This window comes from Pseudorca crassidens, chromosome 18, assembly GCF_039906515.1.
Source record: "Pseudorca crassidens isolate mPseCra1 chromosome 18, mPseCra1.hap1, whole genome shotgun sequence".
NCBI classification, from domain to species: domain Eukaryota; kingdom Metazoa; phylum Chordata; class Mammalia; order Artiodactyla; family Delphinidae; genus Pseudorca; species Pseudorca crassidens.
The window spans coordinates 13,902,161-13,912,334 of NC_090313.1; the positions used below are offsets into that span (position 1 = coordinate 13,902,161).

Genomic DNA, 10,174 nt, shown 5'->3' on the forward strand with positions numbered 1-10,174 from the left:
TTTGCAGTACGCAGGCCTCTCACTGTTGTGGCCTCTCCCGTTGCGGAGCACAGGCTCCAGACGTGCAGGCTGAGTGGCCATGGCTCACGGGCCCAGCCGCTCTGCAGCATGTGGGATCTTCCTGGACCGGGGCACAAACCCATGTTCCCTGCATCAGCAGGCGGACTCTCAACCACTGCGCCACCAGGGAAGCCCAAGACATCTTGTTTTAATATATATTACTGATTCATTAACATTGAACTTAGCCAATAGCACTATCACGCATGCCTGAACAAAGATTACTAAAGGGGTGTCCAATATACCTAAATACTGAAAACTGGAAGTTAAAGAATAATGTGTTTAGTGTATCCTTTTCTTGTAAAAACAAAAATATGTGTATGTATGTGTGTGTTTGGGTTTGCACAAGCATGCAGAACAGAGTTGAAATATAATAGCACCAGGCTGTTAGCATTATCTTAGGGTGGTAAAGGGGGAAATGGGGAGAAGAGTATTAACTTTTTCTTTATGCATTTTATATTTTTTACATGACACATAAAATAAACATGTTTTACTAATGTGTTTAAAATAAATTAAAATGTGTTTTATAAAATTTAATTCCAATTTATTTATTTATAAAGAATAAGAGTGTTAATAAAATTAATAAATCGCTGGCTTTCTTCTAGGCAGAAGAAACCATAAATTAATCTGAGGAGGCATTGTATCTGTGACTACTAATGAGGGGTTTTAATGGTCAAATTAGAATTAGACTGAAATAATGCTAACAGATTTGCAAATCTTGGTAAAAATTCGGTTTTATAGAAAATATAAATGATCAAAATGACTTGAGAAAAAATAGAAAACCTGGAAAAGTAGTAACTTAAAAAATGAAAAAATTATCAAAGAATTACTTCTCCAAAGGGACTAGGCTCTGATGATTTTAGCAGCCAATGCTTTTAAACACATGATTTCAATACCATAAAAACAGTAGAGGGAAGGAAAAATCTATAAAACTACTTTATTCATTCCATTGAAATAGAAATACATATGTGTGTGTGTGTGTCAAACACACACACACACACACACACATTATAAAAAAGAATGCATCTATCACCTTGCTGGGAAAGAATTGTGAAACTAGAGAGCTGGAAACATTGAACATTTGGAAGAAAAAGCAGACTGGATCGGAAGGACATGGAAACCAGAGAAAGAAATATATCACACACGGAAAAGAAATGTATAGACTAAAACCATACTTTCCCTCCTTGAAGCCCTCAGGCCACTTAAACTTGGAAGGGCTCATGCAATTCATAGGGCAAAATTTGACTTTGAGTTCCAACCTGAAAAATGCAACAATTTTAATCCTGTATGCATTGAATAATATAGATTAATAAAATTTACAGAACTAATAATAAATAATAAAATAAATAAATAAATACTAATAAAAGTGACAGAAGTATAAGGAGAGATTGACAAACCTGCCAAAACAATGGAAAACTTTTCACCTCAAATAATGGATAGACCGCAGACCAAAAAACAAAGCAAAACAAAAAATCCGAAAAGACACACAGGATTTAAACAACACAACGAAGAAATGCAATCTAACGGATATTTTGATATTACTAAAATACTCACCCACATATCTGTCAGTCAGGAGCCAATCAAGAAAAGAGAAGCCACATTAAGTCTTTAAAACAGGGGTGAGGGGATTTAGTGCAAGAAATGGGTAACATATGTGATGGAAGAGTCGCAGTGACAGATGTGTGTAGTTGAGCCAAGAGATGAGCAACACCAGGAAGCCACCACCACGCCAAAGCTGGGATCAGTAATAACACACAGCTTTGTCAAGCAGCTTTACCGTAATTATTTGGAGAAGGATTTGGGGTCAGGGTTTGGTTTGCTTTTGCTTTTTTAAGGGATCTCTTCCCTTGCCCCTGGAGGAAGAGGTTTTAGGGCTCCTCTTCACAGCTGCTGGAGGCTGAGGTCCAAGGAGAGAGCAACTTAATAAAGAGCACGTGGTGGTCCAAGTCCGCTTCTTCACTTTCTCAAAAAACAAAAATGCCTAAATATATTATATAAGGATCATTCTCCGAAACAAACCTGCAGACTGAAGCAGCAACATACTGTGTTCCAAAAACACTGTCATGCAGAAAGCTTAACACAGAGGCACATCCTGGTGAAGTGGCTGAACTTCAAAGATGAAGGATTTCTTCAGGCATCCAGGCAACAGTATCATACCACCAAAATAGAGAAGGCTGTCAGGCTGGCCTCCAGCTCTCCATGATGATGCTGAATGCCAGAAGACGTCGGCGCTGTGTTCTCAAGGAAGGAGTAACTAAGAACAAGCATGGCAACATGGATGGACCTAGAGATTGTCACACTGAGTGAAGTAAGTCGGACAGAGAAAGACAAATATTGTATGATATCTCTTATATGTGGAATCTTTAAAAATGGTACAAATGAACCTATTTACAAAACATAGATAGAGTCACAGATGTGGAAAACAAACTTATGGTTACCAAGAGGGAAAGTGGGGGGGGGGGGAATAAATTGGGAGATTGGGATTGACATATACACACTACTGTCCATACATAGAATAGATAACTAATAAGAACCTAGTGTAGAGCACAGGGAACTCTACTCAGTACGTTGTAATGACCTATATGGGAATAGAATCTAAAAAAGAGTGGATCTATGTGTATGTATAACTGATTCACTTTGCTGTACTGCAGAAACTAACACAACACTGTAAAGCAACTACACTCCAATCAAAAATTAATAATAATAAAAAAAATAACTAGCATCACCAAATACCTTGTCTTTCAAGCCAACAGCTACATAATTTGAGGGGTCCCAAAGCAAAATGAAAATGTGGGGTCCCTTATTTAAAAGAATATTAAGAACTTCAAGACTGTGACAGTACAGCGTTAAGACAAGCACGGGGTCCTTCTCAGGGCAGGACCCTTACAGGCCCTGCTTTCCAGTATAGAGGAAACACTCAGGCCTACATACAAAGTACAGTGCGAACCCTCTTCAGCAAATTCCAGAGTGAAGTAAAACAAAGAAGTTAGAGATGAAGAGACTGCACTGGTGGGGAGCACTGAATTTATCTCTATGTAAAGCAAATACTAAACAACTTTGGGAATTATGGTTACAGAATATAAATGTTTGACGATTAGAGGAAGGAGAAAGTGGCTAATGCACTTATCTAGCCCTGCAGGTAATCAGCTGATACTGCCTAAAATTGTATTATGTATTTAATGAGACATAATGACTCCACACTCTCAAGATTTTGTTTAGTACCTTTGCTTAATTTTAGAGGGATCTTTTGTTGGGAAATATCTCATGGAATGAAGAAACGTTTAGGTAAAGCTTAAGGGATCTCCCTTGTTTTATTCAGTTTCTTTTTCTTCTCTTAAATTCAGATAAATTACATTTACTATTGTTTATTGAAAAATATATGACTGTTTTATGAAAGTCCAAGTGTTAATGATTATTCATAGATGATGGGATCTGAGTATTTAACTTTCATCTTTGCCTTTTCTGCAATAATTGAATTCTTTGTAAGTGGCATGTGTAAACAAAAGCTAAATTTATTTTGATTTTATTTAAAAGATTTAGTCAGGGCTTCCCTGGTGGCACAGTGGTTGAGAGTCCGCCTGCTGATGCAGGGGACACGGGTTCATGCCCCGGTCCGGGAGGATCCCACATGCCGTGGAGCAGCTAGGCCCGTGAGCCATGGCGGCTGAGCCTGTGCGTCCGGAGCCTGTGCTCTGCAATGGGAAGAGGCCACAACACTGAGAGGCCCACGTACCACAAAAAATATATAAATAAAATAAATAAATAATAAATAAATTTAAAATGTAGTCAAATATTCTTCCAACAAAAATCTCCAGGCCAGAGGATTTTATTGGTAAGGTCTAAAACTTCAAGAAACAGAACTGCTATATTTAGGTTGTTTCAAAGCACAGAGAGCTAGAAAATTTCCGACTCGTTCTACAATATATCACTGACACCAAAACAAGACAATCTATTACAAAAAACTATACAGCAATCATTTTGAATATAAATATAAATTGCTTGGAATATAAATGAATATAATAATGCTAAATAAAATACTTCCAGCAGGCTGGACCCCTTCTGACCTGTGTGTGCGTGTGTGGTTGTGTGTAACTGAGAGCTATGCCACTAAGTTGGATGTTGAGACCGAAGCCTCCTTTGGCCTGGAAGTGATGTGATGGAGGTGTTCTCTGCACCCACCTGACCCACTGAAGGACATGGAGAGGGACATGAGGGACATGGAGAGCCATGAGCAACAAAGAAATCTCAGAGATGAGCAGAGCCTAGATTGGGTTCAAACTGTGGAGTCTTAATTATCACAGTGCTTCTTCAGAGAGGGGATACTGTCCTGCATTCCTGAAGATGGTGAATCAAGGAGAGGGGGTGGGAGCAATCCACCCAGAGTGCAGGCAAATAAGAGAGTGCGTTCTGCAGACTGTTTGAAAAACTGTAAGAAAAACAGCTTCAGCTACAGGTTAGTCTGCTTTGTATTATCACCATGTGTTTCCAGTTCTACACAAGGTAGCGATCAAATGCTCGTTTGTGAAAAAATCAGCTCCTTTCGGAACTAATTTTATACATATGTACATTTTAATTACCCTTCATTTAATAAACATGGCATTTTCCATGGAATTTAAGTCAGAGATCTCCAAGTCAGCCATAAACATGCAGAATTAGCTACCTAGGACTTTTTCAGAGTAAGTTTCTAATGGTCTGGAAACTTTGAGCTTGTTTCAGGAACAAGCTGTATTAACAACCCCGGTAGTGATACAGATCCCTATGTTTAAACAGCAAATTATAAATAAATAATGATACACAATGATTATGAAGACAAAGAAACAAAATGCTATTTCAATTCTATCAATCATGTGATCTCTTGGATTTTTGTTTGGTTTTAAAACTGTGTGAAACAGAGAACTCATTGAAAGGTGTAATATCTTTGGTAAGTGCACATTTTAATTCACATCTGAAATAAACGCATTTTTCTTCGTGATTATTACTAAAGATAATTTTCTAGTGCAGAGATGGGGTGATAAAAAGGAATCTCTCTCAGTGTGAAACACTTGCCTGATACCGAAACCCCTGTTACAATGGTGACATGACGGAGAAATTACAGCAACAGCAGGGGAAGAGAGGGGAGGAGAAACGTCTCCAAGGCATGGAGCACATTTCCTGTTCTTCATATCTCAGGTGACAGAAGTCAGTACTGAGCCCTCTGGACTGAATAAGAGCCCCAGATTATTATAAGAAGGGGATCCCAGGGAAAAAAGAATGAATTTCTCTTGATTAGTTGGGTAGAGGCTGGTGTTCTTGTTAATTGGATTTTCTGTGAAGGCTTCTGCTTCAGCCATAATACAGGAACTGGAAATGAACTTGCTTTCCCACTATAACCAAGTAGAAAACCAGACAAAATGAGTAAGGCAACTGTGTTTGGAGACTGGACAGCAGGCAGTGCAGAACTGCGATTCCTGCAATTAGGGAAACAAATGACGTGAGCCTCAGCTTTCTTCTCGGAAAGACTTTCTGAATAACAATGCAGAGAGCGAGCACTGGGAGGCTGGTTCTAAACGAGAGCGCAAGGGTACCTCTGAGGTGAGGCAACAGAGACGGGAGTTTGGGAAAGAAGAAGCATCTGGAATTTGTGGGGAAAGTACGGAGAGGAAAGGGCTACATAGAATAAAAGCCCATGCGGAGGTTTTTCCCAGTGTCTGAGGATGAATATGAAGTTTTGGATGCATCGAAAATGCTATGAATTGACCAAAGAACTACCAGGGAGCTTTAATCTGAAGAAGTCTCAGAGCTCACAGAGTGAGAGAACTTCCAGTGCCAACCAGCTAGGGTGGAAATCGGCACACCCAGGCATTCAATAAAGACACCAGAAGAGTCAAGCCTTAGTGGTGGGACTTAGCTGGACCAAGAGGAAAGACTGCTTTAAATGTATGGAAAAAATTGCAAATTCTATATCTGTTAAGGGATTTGTATCTAGTTTATATAAATAACTAACGACTCAGTAATAAAAAGACAACTCAACCTTTGCTAAAGGATGAGCAAAGGATCTGAATAGTCATTTCTCCAAAGAAAAAAAATGCAAATAACCAATAAGCACATGAAAAATGTTCAGCATTATTAGTCACTAGGAAAAAGAAAATCAAAACCATATTGAGATACCACTTCACACCCTCTAGGATGGATATAATTAAAAAGTTAAATAATAACAAGCGTTGGCGAGGACGTGGAGAAATCAGAACAAAACTATTACACTCGGGCTTCCCTGGTGGCGCAGCGGTTGGGAGTCCGCTGGCCGATGCAGGGGATACGGGTTCGTGTCCCGGTCCGGGAAGATCCCACATGCCGCGGAGCGGCTGGGCCCGTGAGCCATGGCCGCTGAGCCTGCGCGTCCGGAGCCTGGGCTCCGCAACGGGAGAGGCAACAGCAGTGAGAGGCCCGCCTACCGCAAAAAACAAAAAAAAACAACAAAAAAGCTATTACACTTATACTTTATACCCTGCTGTGGGAATGTAAAATGCTGCAGACACTTTGAAAAACAGTCTGGCAGTTCCCCAAAAGGTTAAAGATAGCCTATCATTTGACCTAGCAGTTCCATTTCTAGGTATATGCCCAAGAGAAATGAATGTATATGTTCACAAAAAATCTTGTATACAAATGTTTATAGGAGCATTATTCATAATATCCAAGAAGGTAGAAACACCCAAATGTCCATCAACTAATGAATAAGATCAACCAAATATGGTAAACTTATACAGTTGAATTTTGGAGGGTACACTCATGTTCATAGCAGCATTTATTCATAACAGTCAAAAAGTGGAAACAATGCAAACATCCATCAATGAATGAATGAATAAACAAAATGTAGTATCTTCATACGATGGATTTGGCCAAGAAAAGGGACTAAGTAGTTACATGCCACCACCTGGATGAACCCTGAAAACGTGACACCAGTCACAAAAGGCAACACATTGTATGATTCTGTTCAGATGAAAGTCCAGAGCAGGGAAATCTTTAGAGAAGGTGGATTAGTCGTTGCTTAGGGCTGGGGGAGGGAATGAGGGGATGGTGGGTTAGTGGGGTGATAGCTAAAGGGTATGGGGTTTCTTTTTGAGGTTATGAAAATGTTCTAAAACTGACTGTGGCGATGGTTGCATATCTGTGAAAATAGTAAAAACCACTGAATTGTACACTTTAAAGAGGTGAACTGTATGGTATATGAAATTATATCTCAGTAAAGCTGTTTTTTAAAAAGTCTGTTTTCTGAAGTCTGTTATTGGAACCGGGGCATGTGTTGTCAGAGAAATAACACTCTACCTGCAAGTGTCAGGTTCCTACACCACCTGCAAAGGACTCTGGCCAAGAAACAGCTGTGCCCCTGAGAAGCCAACATTGTACCCTGAACTGCAGCCTAAATCCTTGTTTTTATGAGAAATCATGTGAGGTCAGAAGTCAAGAAGCTGGGGACACCCTGACCTAGACTCCTTCCCAGGACAACAGCTGCCTGTATAGATGGGCACTGGGGGCTCAGAGGTGCCCCAGGAGGTGGCCTGGGTGAGATTCTGGGCCTGCAGTGCCCCCCTCCCTCACTGGGCAGCCTCCCAGAAGGCGGAACCAGGAGCCTCAAGGGCACCTCCGACGGTGTGGCCGGGCCACAACGGACCTCTGGAAGGTCACACTGCGGGTGTCCAGTTGGGCGGAGACAATGGACGGTGAGGATACTGGCCACGTGCTCCTCTCTGGGCCTCAGGGCAGCGAGCAGTGCTTGTAGCACCTGCGGGGGAGGGGGGAGCCCAAGCATATCCGTGGGTCACTTCCTGGGTCATATCCAACCCCCAGGCTCCTGCCTCCTGGCCCTTGAAGGAGAAGCTTCTCAGCCTGAGCTGCCAGGTCTCGTGCTCAGAGCCCAGGAGACTGGGGGATGGATATGACCCAGTGGTCACATCCACACATGGTCCACGTCACCGGGCACACCCTGGACAGGAGGGGCACCCAGCTGGTGAACCTGCATTTCATCTCCTCCTAGCAATCTAGGGTCTGGTGGAGTCTGTTGAGCAATTCTAGAATTCCAGCCGGCCTCTGCGCGATCCTCTAAGTCTCATTACTAGAGCACCAGATGCAGCATCTCAGGGTCCCCAGGGCTGACCACCTCCTGCAGGAACGCCCGGACACATTGCCACGTGTCCAAGTGAAACTGAGGGTAATTCTCAGTTAAATCCATCATGTCATCGCCAAAGCCCACTAAGGATGCAGAGGGAGGGTGGTAAACAAATACGATAGGTCTAACCTCTTCTTTTGAGCTTAGCCTAGTTTCACTTGCTTCTAGGGGGCTGGGTGCAGAGGCCTTGCACCTAACATGTCAGATTAGAGTTCCCAAAACAGAACCGCTGCACCCATCACCTCGGCCCAGGGGGCGTGTACAAGAGCGCTGAGCATGACACCTCAATTCAAGATGGTGGCAGCGGCAGACCACGTGCAGAGATGCTGTGCAGGGCACTGCGATCTGAAGCTTGAGCAGCACAGCTCCGCCCAGCCCGCAAGATCTCCGCCCCCTCCCCTGCTGATGAGGCCCCTATAACGCAGCCCTGCGCTGGCCTGAGGCGGAGAGCCTGTGCTCTAGAGCGGGAGCTCCTACCTCCATTCTTTGATCACAGACTAAAGCTTTCCTTTGCTTCTGAACCGAACTGGGTCTTATTCAATTGGCACCAGCGACACCGGCAGAAGTACACTTGTTGGGGCCTGACTCTGCGGGGTAGGTAACAATTAGACTTTAACCTGCCTTCCCTGATCAAGCTCGCTTTAATTGTGGCTACAAAATTGCAAGTTCTCCAAGCCTCGTGCAGCCTAGGCAATGTTTGCCTGAGTTGTTTTCTAGGAACTTGGAGTTTTCTGTGTCCAGTTCGAGCTGGAGCCCCTTAAGACTGGTTAGGACCACCCACCCTCCAACTGGGCACGTGTGAGTGTCCAGTGACCTTTTGACATCAGAGGGCCCCAAACTCCACCCTCAGCAAACGGGGTCATTTTCATCAACCCCTCCTGCCCAAAAGACTCATACCCTTTCGCTATCCGGTGTCCTTGCTTGGCTGCCTCGTGAACAAACGTTTTCTCTACCTCAGGAGTCTCAGCGTTGGGCTTGCTGTGGGTCAAGCAGACCAACCCGGCTCCGTAATGGAAGGAGGACTCTTAGGGACTCCAGGCTCCCCAGGACACGGCCAGCCCAGGAAGGTAGGCCCCCGGGGCCCTCTAGTTAAATGTCACACTGGCAGGCAGCTGTGCAGCACTGCCTCCAGCCCACAGTGCTGGTTAACCCATACCAGGACGTGCAGCGGGAAGGCGGTCCCAGGGCTGGGCAAGCAGGGGAAGCTCGGCTCCCAGTGGAATATTATTTGACTGTAAAAGGAGTGAAGTAATGACACATACTACAACATGGATGACTCTTGTAGATGTTACACTAAGTGAAAGAAAGCAGTCACGAAAGACGACATACTCTATGAGTCTGTGTATATGAAATGTCCAGAACAGGCAAATCTGTAAAGACAGAAAGTAAATTAGTGGTTGATTAGGGATTGGGGGAATGAGATGGTTGGGGTAGGCGTGATAGCTAAAAGGTATGGGTTTTTGGGGGGATGGTGACGAAAATACTCTAAAATGGATTGCGGTGATAGTTGCATAACTGTGAATATAGTAAAAACCACTGACTTGTACAGTTTAAATGGGTGAATTGTGTGGTATGTGAATTATATCTCAGTAAAGATGTAATAAACAAATATCAAAAAAAGAGTGGGTAAGAGTGTGAAAAAAACCGAGACGTTTCAGATGCTCTGTGTGTAAATTGGGACAGTCACTAGGAAAGCAGTTTCGTAGCACATAGTAAAATGAAAAATCACATACTCTATGACCCAGAAATTCCACTTGTATGTGTGTCATCTGCAGCACTACTCAATCTGTGTTTAGATAAAGGGCTTTGCACCAGAATATAAATCAACGCATCACTTCCGTTCTCTCAAGAGTCTTGTTGTGAAATGTCAAATGAACTAAAAAGTGTGCTTTGTGACATAGATGACCTTTTCTGTCACAGACTCCCTATCTTGCCAAGGACTCTAATAATTTGTGGGTGAATGGCCAGGGTGTG

General features: G+C 42.9%; 1 pseudogene; it reads right to left on the reverse strand.

Annotated features, from left to right (window-relative positions):
- Positions 1-7,665: 7,665 nt before the first annotated feature.
- On the reverse strand, positions 7,666-8,266 carry LOC137211473 (ankyrin repeat domain-containing protein 13D-like; annotated as a pseudogene).
- Between the last annotated feature and the right edge of the window lie 1,908 nt (positions 8,267-10,174).